Raw genomic sequence first — 13501 nt, 5'->3', positions numbered from 1 at the left:
GCCTTCTACTCCGTCTCTATACGAACACTATGCTGTGCCCGGCAGCACTCAAACATTTTGATCATTCTTTCACGGGCAGTTGTCCGCAAAGTCTTCGGACATCTACCACATGGTGTGGGCCTACCCATCGTACCCAGCTATTGCCCCTCACCCCAACCCCACTCGGGAGGAGTGGGAGGCGACCCTGCTCGGCTGCTATGACCTGCAGGCCCAAAGGGCCTTGGTCGAGCGCGCCCGAGCAGCGGCCGACGCCACTGGGGTCCCATACCAGGGATTCCGCCTAGTATATTAAAGGCCGGGCCCTTAAGGATCGGCACATGCGTACCTCCATGTGCTTCTCTTCTGAGAGCAATAAAAGTTTTTCACCACCACCATACTTTTCGCACATGACGACTTTCTTGCGAAGGTGTTGTATTCAGCGACGCCACCGGCGCAACCCAGTGAGCCATGTTGTGAGCGCGGAGAACAATGGCAGGTTATCGCGTGATGATGACGCAATCGCCTGTGACTGCCTCCTCCTCGCTCCTTGACCTATTTTCTTGACATTCGCCTCCAAACGCCTGCCCGTCTCCCAGTTGTCTTCTACGCCAACCGAAGAGCTCGAGTTCACTTGTGTTATACGTAAAATGCTATATGCTCCCACCAAGAGCTTGGGCAATGGCTCTGTGTAATGTTCGCCGTTCAAGAACTCTTAATTATCCGACCAGCGACAAAGAGAAATCGTTGTATCGTATATACTTCGTGTTTCCAATTATGAAAGAGGTATGGACGGACAGGTCGCTGAGGCGGTAGCTGTCATTGTAGCATACTCCAAGCGCGAAGATATCACATCGCCAACTCCGCAACGCGATATGAAGGCAAGGTATCAACCTTAAATAAAGGAAAATTCGAAGAACAAACTGATGACAGAAATCATCTACGGTAATTATCTAAGTTGATGCGAAGCATTTATGAATACTATAAAGACGCAAATGTAATGTGTTTTTTTTTAATAATTTGTTATATTTTCGTTTATCTTTTCTTCTTGTGCGACTGTGATGCTTTTCTTTATTCCTACTCCAGTGTGGACGTTCTCCATTCACATCATGTAGAATTTGTTCCCGAGGAGTACCTCCTTCATGTGCACTAGGCCGCTTGTTCACCTATTATCGGCGTTCCCCAGCCGCATGACGACGTTTCCGTTCTCGAGCTCTACTTCCGTGGGTGGTGGTGCTAAGCTGCTGCTTAGCACCACCTGCTGCTGCTTCTTCGTCGCGTATCAGTGGTGTTCACTTGCAGGTTTGATGACGCTTTCATTCCAAGCTTCGTCTTCGGTAGGTGGCGGTCGCTTGCTAAGCCCCATGTCGTGTAACGCCCCGAGCTCTACTGCACCACTGCAGTGCAGAGGGAGTTGGCGGGAAGTTGGCAGCGCAGAGGGAGTTGACCTGGCGCTACGTCACCCCGATTTCATTCTTTCTGGTACGAGAAATCGCGACGAAACGCTACGTCACTTCGCCTGTGCCTGTTATCTCTCTTTTTTTCACAGAAATTCTCTTTGTGGCTAGGGTTCAGTGAAACTTTCTTGTGTGCGAGCAAAAACTATCATCATCAGCAATGGCTCGTGCCACTGCTCGCGCCTTGGTCGTCGTCTTCTTCCACAGCTGGCTGCGATGACGGCAGCGTTCCCTTACTCTGCGAACGCGCTAACGGCACTGGCCCACCGCCAGTCGGTGCGGTGATTTCGGTATCAAATTCTTTGCCTCATAATATCACGAAATGAAAGCGCCAATGTATATAACGAATGTATGTTACTGTGTAACACGAGTGAACGTGAATCTACGAAAAATCAATGTGTGGGCATCGCTTTCGTCACGATCACCACCAGTCAAGACAATAAATGTGTTCGTACCTTTGTTCAAAATTCTGTGTCACCTCTTTGTGATTTGCTACACAGGTTCCCTGGTCATCCACGTTCACAGAGTGGAATGGCTCGTGAGATATTTCTCTCTTGTTTTGCCTTTATGAGTGACAGTGGCCTGAATGAGCTCTTTTTTTGCAGCGAATGCAGCGCGAAGCGAACGACGCGGGCGACGTAACGCTACATCAACGCGCCTGCACATTTTTTTGCGACGAATCATGACGAGACGCTACGTCACCTCAGCTGCACTTGCTATTTATTTGTTCGCTACGTGCAGCACTGAGGCTTCTTGCGAGTAACCGCTACGAGACGCTACGTCACGGCAACTACACTTCTATCTCTATTTTAAGAGGAACTCATGCATGTGGTTCAAATTTATTCACCCGTTCAAGTTAAGTAGCCTAATTATTAAGACGCTCAGATGTTGAGCGGAGGTTCCCTGGTTCGACACACGCCACCGCTAAAAACGCGGGATTTTTCTTTTCCTTTTTTAAGTGTGATCCGCTCTATTCGACGCCAAATCAGGTGGGAAATGGCTACTCTGCTTCTAGTAGGCAAAGAAATGCTTGGCATTTATAAGAGCAACATCAGCATGGCAAGTGCATGCGGAAGGCGAACACGAAAGAAGTGGCAGCGATGCTAACAGTCTCGGAGCAAGATGGTACCGGCAAAGGCGAGCGTCATGCATCACGCCAGCAGAGGGGCAGGAACAAGTTGCAAATGTTACAAACTATGCTTGGATATTACTATTTTACAACATAAAGTATTTACTGGCACACGCAGGCAGACTGATTACAAGTAGCGTGAGGTTATTCACTTACGACTGTATCAGTCCGGCATCAACTGCGATCCCCCATTTAGAGGGGGATCGCAGGAATTCAATCCATAAACTCCCTTGTTTTTAGAACGATTCCATGGCATCGTAGGCGCATACCTCGAGGTAAACACGACCTTGTGTTAAAGGAGTTTATTGTCCTTTTGTGAAAGGGCTATTAGTTCCGACAACCTGAGCTCAGTCTATACACAAAAATGGGAGTACGCAAATTTCTGTATTACCCGTCGTGGTGGCACAGCTGATATATGGCGCTGCGCTGCTAAGCGCGAGGTCGCACGATCAAATCCCGGCCATGGAGGCCGCATTTCGACGGAGGCAAAATGCAAGCACGTTAGTGTACGGGCCCTTAGGTGCACGTTAAAGATTTCCAGGTGGTAAAAATTTATATGAAGGCCCTCATTATGGTGCGCCTTACAATGAGATCATTGTTTTGGCACGTAAAAGCCGAGAATTTTCGTAAATTTTTGAATTCCACACGCATTGAAATTGTGATACCACGGTTGTAGATTGAACCCGCTGCCTACTTTCCAGCGGAATAGCTTAGACACTAAGCCGCCACAACGGACAGTATGTTTTCACAATGAAACCGACCAGAAGTTACATGTGGCTGCAAGGAAAAGAAGGTTTGAAGAAAGGTTGTAAAGCACTGCGCAAAAGTTTTAAGTTTTTTGCTGTCAGCACCTGTAGCCACATTTCGGCTTCACCGAGCGACGAAGTGATTTAATTTACTTTATGGGCGTGTTTAGCGCTGCTCATAGTGAAGTGCATTCAGGCCATAAAAGGCAGGAAATTCTTTTCGTTTCCCTAAGTGGCTAGCAGAAGGTAGTATATTGAGCTGTGGCTGTAAGGATAGCACCACACACGTGTCAATGAACTAGGTGACATCAGCATTTGAGTGATCTAACAGAGAATCTGCGAACATTGATACAAAAAAAAAATTCACACGTGATAACGAGACATCTTACAATACTCATACACATTGCTTTGTCCGCCCTGCCAGGTACAAAGTCGCATGGCCTATAGAGATCTGCACTCTGTGCGACATGTAGGAGATGATACTGAGTACGCGAACCGACTTATCGACAACGATACACGAAAAGAATGTCCATGCGTCTGGAGACGGACGATTCAGACAAGGGATAGAAAGAAGGAACAATAAACTTGAAAAAAGCATCCGATAGCGACCGACTGCCAGAGGCGCTTAACGGCACGTGTTTGGGCATTAGAAAGGGTAGCAGTAAGCCGTACGGAAAACGTTAGGAATCGGCATCGTTCGTCGAAGTAGCGATGCTTTTCCACATAGCGCTGGCCGCTGCCGTCTGTCTGATTACGAGGACTCCGGCCAACAGCCACGCGTACGCATCGACGACGACTGAACAACTCCCCGGTGAGTTACGCCAGTTCGGCAAACAAGGCGCGTATCTCCAGATAACCAAGTGCGAAGCGTGTGCCAGAGTTGGTGGCTGAAACTGCGATATTTGCACGAATGAGCTCAGTGCTCTTCCTAGAAGCCAGCTGTAAAGGTTCGACGGATTTGAGTCATTCAGGAATGTATGCCCTGCATGAGGAGAGTGCATGGGTGTTGAGTTACCTACTGTTGAGCGCCGAAGTTATGTGAAATGAGCATAGGTACTTAATGATGTACTATGGTGGTCCTCCGTCAGGTGTCAGAAGGCGTCAAAATTTCAGGCAAAGTTTAACAAATATCACTGCTCGCAAAAAGGTATAGCTGAAACGTTTCTTGCCCAGGTCAATATCATATTGCCAATGCATTCAGAGTAATGAACGAAGTGTATACGTCACTTTTCGGTGGGCAGTTAAGCTATCATCTAAGGCTCTCAGAGGCTTCGAAGCAATCCACAGGGTGGTCTACGATATCGCCAGTCATATTGACTAAATTAACTGAACAAAGCAAACTTAGTCTTCTGAACACAGTGTATACTGCATTTTATATATGTGTGATATTGCATACTTATCCATCCATCCATCCATCCAACTCCATTATTTAAAAACTTTTTGTGCGCAAACAAACAGGGACAAAGAAGAGGAGCAATACAAGGACGAGCGCTCGTCCTTGTTTTGCTCCTCTTCTTTGTCCCTGTTTGTTTGCGCACAAAAAGTTTTTAAATAATGAATCTGTTCCAACTAGGCCGACTCGCAGTTATGGTTCAACCATCCAACCTCAGAATTTATTTCAGTTTAAATCATGTATGATCAAGATCATTCGAGTCGCGACACTGGTTGGCTGAAAACATTCTGTAACGTTTAGGGCAAATCGCATAAATAAATTTAGAGACTGCTGATTTATCCCACTTCTTTCTCTTCCACCAATTCGGTCTGCAATGAAAGGATACGCCATATTCGCACGCTGTCAGTGCGAACTCCGGTGTGGCTGCACATTAGATTGCCCATAAGCAAATTCGTTCATTATATCACTGTCGTAGTGACGGGGCATATTGCTTCTTAAAGGGGCCAAAATTTTCGTGAGAACGAGAGGCTCTTTTTGACGTGCAAAAGCGTGAAGCATCTAGGTGCGCGGCGATGCAGGACTTAGTCGTCCCAGTTGGACGCCAGATTTTCTTGACGGAGATGTTCGCCACCTGCTGCATTTTTCTGCATCCGCAGTAACACGTTTGTCTTCAATAACCAATGAAAACAAAGGGCATAAAGATCCATGACCAACATAGGCTTGTTTCTGCAGACTCACGCAACGGAGCCAATCAGGCAGCCGATTTCAATGTACTTCGGCTTCAATGTTCATTGCAAGCGAGTGCGTGACTGTGGTGTTAGAGACGCGGCCTTGATCAACGATGGTGAAATTTAGAAAAATACTTGCTAATTGTTGCCAATCGCTCAACATAATAAGTCTGGACTGCTCACTCAGGGGTTGTGCGGCGAACGTGATTGAGTGGATACATGTGTATTTCGCTTCGTCTAGCCGCCCTGTTTATCGCTCTCGGTAGCGTTAGTGATACGTAACACGCTCACGCCATTTAACTTTGGGGAATGTTTAGACCTGAGCACGTTAAAAGTAGACGCTTGGTCGTGAAGCAGTCGACGGTACGCCCTTGCAAGGCTATGGATGCGTGCGTACCTAACGCCATCCGTCTTCGCCCTCAATGGGTTATGCAAAAGAACGTCACCTTACCCGGTGGGTCTGTAGCCAAGGCGCTCTACTGCTGAGACCAAGGTAGCACGTATGATTCTCGGCAGCTGCGGCCCCATACCAACGGTGCAGTAATGCAGAAACGATTGTCTACCACGCTTTGGATGCACGTTAAGCAACTCCAGGTTGTTCTAAGTAAACCCTGAGTCCTCCGTTGCGCTTTCCGGCGTAACCCACTCTGCAAATGCGGGATTTTAAGCCCCACCATTTACTTTTGTTAGAAACTGCCATATTTTTTTTGCTTCTGTTATCATTAGCATTCGCTGCATGAAAATATCAAATATCTCCGCTAAGAAAGCCCTCTTGTGGTTTATTTATTTATTTATTTATTTATTTATTTATTTATTTATTTATTTATTTATTTATTTATTTATTTATTTATTTATTTATTGATATGCTTGCTTGCTTGCTTGCTTACTTATATTTTCTTCGGTACCCTCAATAGAGGGGGGTGGGCATAGATAGTAATAATGTACGAAAGAATTAGATATGCGGCAAAGAACAATAAGTACAAAAGCAAGTGACAGAACGACGCATAATTACATGTGCCATTATACGTTTGCCAGCCTTGTATTTGCTAATTAGCTATCCAAAAGGCACTTCAAGCTGCTTGTTGCATATATAGTTACAAGAGATAATGGTGGCATGGATTAACAGCGGCTTTCGTGTTGTCCTTTAACTTACATGTGCATGCTACTTTTCACAGATCTAAAAGTGAGCGCTGCTCTTTGCAAGTTGCACGCTCATACTTGTCTTCCCGGTTCACATAATGAAACAAATGAAATAGCGGCCACTGTTCGTACCAGTTTTTCCGAGTTTTAGTTCCCCTAATCACATCATAACTATACCTGTATGCTCAGCAAATAACTCGCAGAATATTAGAAAGACTGGAAAACTAATCACAACTATACCTGTATCACATGACTCGCAGAATATTAGAAAGACTGAAAAAGATATCCACTGAACGACAAAACCGGGCTCTATTTATGCAGTGTTCGTCAGCCAATACTATCGACTCTCTTAGTAAGTACTGAACAAAGATGCACTCTGCATGGTTCCCTGAACTCTCGGATGCTCTTCGAATCGTGGGTGATTGATGGACATTGTTCTCTCTGTGACACTTGGCAATTTGTACTCCGTGCGTATGACCGTACGTCCTTGATTGCCAGTACTGTACATAGTATCCTATGTGGCACGCCCTTCTAACAGATTGGAGGCAGATGATCACAGGCAGAGATGTGAACGATGACTTTTTCTGTTTGGCTACCATAATCAAAGAATGTAAGGTGATGAAAAAGGAAAGATTACCGTGTAAGCAAATGGTATCACGTGCACTGTGCAATCATAGGGCAAAGAATAAGGGATGCTTCCTTGGTCCTTCACATTCTCCTTGGAGAGCTCGTCGGAGGAAGCGCTTGACCGCCTTCTGGCCAGAAGTTCGCGTGCATGTCTCGAGGCGTGCATGTCTCGAGGTATCCCGTGCAACAGCAGGTACTTCAGTAATTGCGGAGGATCGCCAATGTTCCTTTCGGGCACTAAGATTTGTTGAGACATGCCACCCTTGCCTTCGCCTGGCAAGGCAGCATGCTGATCACCCGCTTCTTCAGTAATTAGATAATGTACACGGTGCACACGTGCACACGGCATTACAGCAATGCAGCAGCAATGTCCCAGAGAATAAGTTTCGGTGAGCAGAGGAAAAGCAAATCCCCATGGCTGCTATCAGTTCCAGAGGTTTCGACCAAAGTCTCGGGAACCTCTCGTAACTGTGACCTTACCTATAATATCTGCGAAGCGAAAACCAATATTTGAGCGATTGCCACTTAGATATATACAAAGTGGCGCATAACAAGTTTTCCAAACTATGGAAAAAAGCGTACCAAGGACAGCAAATTCTGGGCAAATAAAGATAAGAAATCAACGTCACGCCTACTTCCATCCCTGGCAAGGTTTAGCTTGTAGAAACTTTAGCTCATGGAAGGAGAGGAAAACAATTAACTTCCTGCGGTGGTCTCGGTTGGGTATGCACCTTAGGCAGTGAGAAATGCCCTAGCCGCAACAAGCGCGGAGCTTTCTTGTAGGTATTTACGTGTCGCAATATGCCAGTATTATAGACAGGAGGGAATGGTTTATTAATATGTCTGCGATAACAAAGGCTCGCAATGAGCAGCGATCTAAAGCTCAAGCAGTCATCTTGATTACCACGTGATACTGCGATCGGCCAAAAAAAGCTAACAAACTAAAGTAAGTCTTTTTCGATACATGCATAACCAGTAACATCGTTTTCATCTTAGTCTGTAGCAGCGGAGAAATTCCTATATTCAGGAACTCCGGTTATATTAGATACATCTAACATTTATGCTTTTTCTTGTGTGTACCTCACATGTGAGGGGGGAGTCATATATATATATATATATAATTTAATTACCTGTAATTTATTCTCAGAATTCATTGTTTTGTTTTCGCAGATATATGTGAATCTTTTGGTAACACGTTTTGCAATGTACCATGCAAAGTGTCACCTGGCGCACGCGACATGTTTTTCTGCGAATGCCCCAAGAACACGACGTACTTCGACGCTGCAGAAAGAGGTTGCCTGCGTAAGTTGTTTCTAATCTTCTTGCACCTATTCATCTGCGTACTTTGGTTAAATCAATACAGTATGTGTTGTCATTCACAGACACCTTAGCCTTCCATGTGTATTTTGCGCAGACTAAAATGCTTGCTCCCTCAAAAGTGCATCTCAGAATTCTAATTCTGTTTTAGACTGTCCAGGTTATTAGCAGTTAAAAAAGGTAAAGTGCCCCAGACAGGCTGGCCGACGCTTCTATATGTGGACCAAGCTTTGTGAAAGGGGGCCTTGTCGTCCTTGGCATGCTGATTTTAACGGGTTATTAGAGTGACGTCACGTAGTCTGGTCCTCGGTGGCAGCTACAACAGTGACCAATATAGCGTTGTAGGCACGAGAGCGACATCACGTCACGTGTGGTTTGACATAACGTTATTTTAACACTCTTTTTTTATGCTGAGGCAGTTTTATATTAACTTTGAATCCCCGTATCTTTCTCTCTCTCGCTCCAGCCAAGACATCTTGCAAGACCACAGACTGTGTTGTCGGCCATTGTACACAAATAGATCCCAGAACCGTCGCCTGCTCCTGCGACCACGTCTCGAATCTTACCAAAAAATGCGAAGGTAAGACACGGCCAACATGTCACGCTGCTACAGATACATGCTTAAAACATATTCATGTACCGGAATCCTCTTCTGACGGTATGCTTTAGCTTTAGACGAATGACAAATCGGCCCTACCATTACTGTATCTCGTTTACTGGCGCCAAAATGCAATCTAGTTCACCTCTCAAAGCAAAACCCTCGAAGCAGTTTTCGTCTTGCTTGAAAAAGTGTTTCCTCTGTAAGCAGTGCACCCTGTAATATTACTAGCAAACGTGCAAATAAAAAGTACATTTGTGGTACCAAATGTTTATATACATATGTATTAGTGTAGCAGAAAGGGTGCCAAGGGAACGAAAGAAAGTCAGGTGGTGTGATGACGTTAGGAAATTGGTAAGCCTAAGACGGAGCCAGGTCTGGCTAGAAAGGAGTAATTGCAGACCACTGGGAGACTTCGTTCTGCAGTGGATGTAAACTAGTATGGTAATGATGAGGCTCTTGATTATGACGACGAAAAAGCTATCGCGCTAATCATGATGGCAAACATAATATCAGCGAGAACAGAGGGCTTTGTGAGAGCAAGCTTCGTGGAAGTGCCTATTTAGTTCGAAATAACGAAGCTATTCAACAAAATTATTCTTCGTGAAATCGGGACCAGGTAAATCGCGATAACGAATGAAATAATAGCGACGGCTCTCAAACGGCTGTTTCGGACTAAGGTCTGTGTGACCTCGAGAGCAAAATTTTAATTTCTCACGCGGTGTATAAATTCAATTCTACATTTTCGTTGTTCCCATAACGTGTGCGTTGCCCTTTTTTCAGTGGAACCGAGCTTTCGCGTCGATTGTGAAAGGAAAGGAGGTCGTGCCAAAGTGCCCGAAAATTGGGGACAGGGACCCATATGCGACTGCGGCGACTGGTCGGCTATGGACGAAATAAGGGGGAAATGCGTTCGTGAGTAGACGAACTCTTGCGTATAGATTTTTTTTTGTCGCTGTGCTGAAATTCTAATTAAAGGTTTACTCTAGCAATATTAGGAACGAAACAATCTGGAAATTCACCTAACTACGGCAGATGGTACGCCCATACCCAAGGTTGAAAAGATCAGACTATTGGGCTTTATCATTGAAAGTAGCGGCTACAACAGAGAGACCACACGCAAATTAGACAATATAACATATCAAATCATGCGGCTACTTACACGAATAACCAACAAGCATATTGGAATGAAAGAAGGCACTCTGCTTAGGCTAGTCGAAGCGTTCGTAATAAGCAGAATAGGATAGGTGGCATCGAACCTACGATGGTACTCGTCAGAAAAATACAAATTAGACTGCTTAATCAGAAAAATTTACAAGCAACCAATCGGACTTTCCATCATCACAAGCAAGGATAGGCTATTGCAGCTAGGTCTCCACAATACACTGGATGAGCCAATCGAGGCACAACGCATAGCACAATACGAACGCCTCTCCAAAACTAAAACAGGTAGGCAAATATTGGATCACCTAGATATAGGGCATCATACCCAACATTACGTCAAACTAGATATGCCCAGACACATCAGAGACATGACAACCGTCCCTCCAATACCCAAGAATATGCATCCCACCCACCATCAGGGTAGGCGGGAAAGCGGAGCATGCGATATACAGAATTCGGTAACGGCAAGGACACCACATTTGTAGACGCAGCTAAATACTGACAGAAGCGCGCCTACACAGCAGTGCTGATAAATTATGAGTGAAAATGCATGAAGAGCGCTACAGTCAACACGCTACACGTAGAAACCACAGAAGAAATAGCTGTCGCGTTAGCCATAGCACAAATACACGCTGACATAATCATCAGTGATTCCCAGACGGCGATACGAAACTTCGCCAGCAGTCGAATCTTCCCAGAGGCACTACGACTCCTAAAATTAGCTAATAAATGTTTCGATCTTTTCTGGACACCCACTCACACTCACCAGACGGTAGCAATGAGGTGGCGCACCGCATAGCTCGAGAGCTTACGGACCGAGCCTCGGTTAGCCCCGCCTCACCAACTACCGATGAGTGGGAGTGGGAAGATCGAATGACCATTCTTCACGAAATTACACAACATAAATTGCAGAGGCGCACATTCCCGCCACCGCACCGAAAATTAAGCAAAAAGCAGTCTGTCGTATGGCGGCAGTTACAAACCAGATCCTATCCGAGTCCAGCTTTCATGCACCTAATACACCCAGCTTTATACACGACTGGCAAGTGCAGACACTCCGACTCTAGAGCCATCCTAGAGCATATCCTATGGAAATATGTGCGGGTATAATACACAGTAACGGTGATGCAGCCTCTAACAGCGACAGCGTTTCCGCGCTCTGGGAGTCTGCGTTGCTCAGCTCGGATCTGCATCACCAACTCGAACAAAACGATCACAACGAACAAAAGCCCAACTCTCGTCTCCAGCACTCAAGCAGCTTTCACTGCTCTTGCTGTACGAGACGTACAACGATAATCATCATCTGTATACTGACGCTTCAACCACGGTGAATGGGTCTGCAGGATCGGTGATCTTTCCTGCAAAACCTTCCACCATAAAGATTCGACTCTCTCACCAGACTACATCGACTGCCGCGGAGCTTGCTGCTATTCGTTGTGCACTTCGTGTAATTTCTGAAGAACTACCCAAGAAATGGAGCGTGTTCACTGACTCCAAGGCTGCACTTCATTGTTTGGTTTCTGCCTTACGCCGAGGACCCCACGAACAACTAGTTCTAGAAATCAGACTGCTGGTTCACCACCTCGTCGAGCAAGGACACGACATCACGTTGCAGTGGATTCCAAGCCACTGTGGCATAATGGGCAATGAACTTGCCGACGCAGCAGCACGATCTGCACATGAGGAGGGCTTGCAAGACTCCATTCCATTCTCAAGAACAGACGCTGCAACGACAATTCGTGTGCTTGCAAATGAATCCATCAAAACTTTATGGAACACACCAAGCTTGCAGCATACACGTCTACACCGACTGGACCCATCCCTTCGACTTCGACCCCCATCTGGACTCTCTCGACTAGAAACAGCAGTACTTTGCCGACTGTGGCTTGGTGTCGCCTACACAAGATCCTTCGCCTTCCGAGTCGGTATGGACGACAGCGCGGCTTGCAGACACTGCAGCGGCGAGGAGACCATCGAGCACGTGCTCTGCCACTGTCCTCAATACAGCGCGCACCGGCTGTCACTAGCGACCACGTTGGCACGCCTTGACGACAGGACACTTTCGGAACAGTCAGTTTTGGAATGCCGACGTGAACTGTCGTCGCAGCAAAAGTTGGTCAAGGCTTTGTTGACTTTTCTACGTGACAGTGGCCTATAAGAAAGACTATAAGGACCCCATTTCATCCCTTTTCATATTTTTTTTCTCACGCTTTTATTTTTGTCACGCTCTTCTTTCCGTCTTTACTTCCCCTTTCCCTTCCCCTAGTGCAGGGTAGCAAACCGGAGGTTTTAAGTCTGGTTAACCTCCCTGCCTTTCTCTCATTTGCATCTCTCTCTCTCTCTCTCTCTCTCTCTGGGCTGTCCAGCGAGCCGAGGCAGCCGCCAAGGGCCAACAACCCTTGGCCGAAACCTAGGCGAAGTCCAGGCCCACCCCACCAAATCGCAGGGCACTCAATAAAGTTATTTTTTATGAATGAACGAAAAACGCCCGACATAACCCCTCTGGGTGTTGATCATTTGGTAATTGATGTATGTGCAAGAAACGATTGCGCTGGCTGCTATGCTAGCAGACAACTCTTTTGGCTATGAAGTCGGAGCTAGCTAAAGACGCCGAACTTTTGCACCTTTGGCATTGTGCCAAGCATTACCGAAGGTTGTAGCGCCACTTTTGGTCCCTTTTGCAATTCGTAACTCTTTTGGTGTTACCGGCAGTACGGTTACAAACTGGTGGCTTTGTCTGCCTTGTAATCCATTCGTTAGTGAATTTTGTCGTAAGTCTCTCAAGTGAGCCGAGCGCTGCTTCAGCAGCCGCCAAGCATTAGACGCAGATTCAGAACAACATTCATTTGGGCTAGATGGTGCGTACTTGAACTAGGAAAGAACAATGCCAACTAAGACGATCACGAGCGGCAGAACGACACAGGACAAGCGCCAATATCATCTATCTTTATTCACTGAAAATTCAGCAGATATAAGGAAAATCACAGACATACGCACAAGGACTGCAATGCATCATCTGCCTAACCGTTCAAGATATGACATTTCACTTTTAAAGATGGTCACGGAAGTATCACTAACACGGTTTTTTCCCCTCTCTTCTTTATATGGAATGCCTCCAAAACCTCACGTGCCTTCATAGACCTTTGTCCGTAAAGTTGCGAGACTGATTTATTTTCTTCTATAGAAATGATTTCCAAAAAAAAAGATGTTGGTGCGTATGTGTAGC

The 13501-nt window shown here is 45.9% G+C and overlaps 1 protein-coding gene across 2 annotated transcripts in view; it reads right to left on the bottom strand.

The window, feature by feature from the left end:
- LOC142582545 (uncharacterized) overlaps window positions 1-13501 on the bottom strand; it is a 386945-nt gene that overhangs the window by 60805 nt on the left and 312639 nt on the right. The window lies entirely within an intron of this gene.

This window comes from Dermacentor variabilis, chromosome 5 (genome assembly GCF_050947875.1).
Source record: "Dermacentor variabilis isolate Ectoservices chromosome 5, ASM5094787v1, whole genome shotgun sequence".
Taxonomy (NCBI): Eukaryota; Metazoa; Arthropoda; class Arachnida; order Ixodida; family Ixodidae; genus Dermacentor; species Dermacentor variabilis.
The sequence above is the reverse complement of the archived record's forward strand: the minus strand, read 5'-3'. Positions and strand labels throughout refer to the sequence as shown.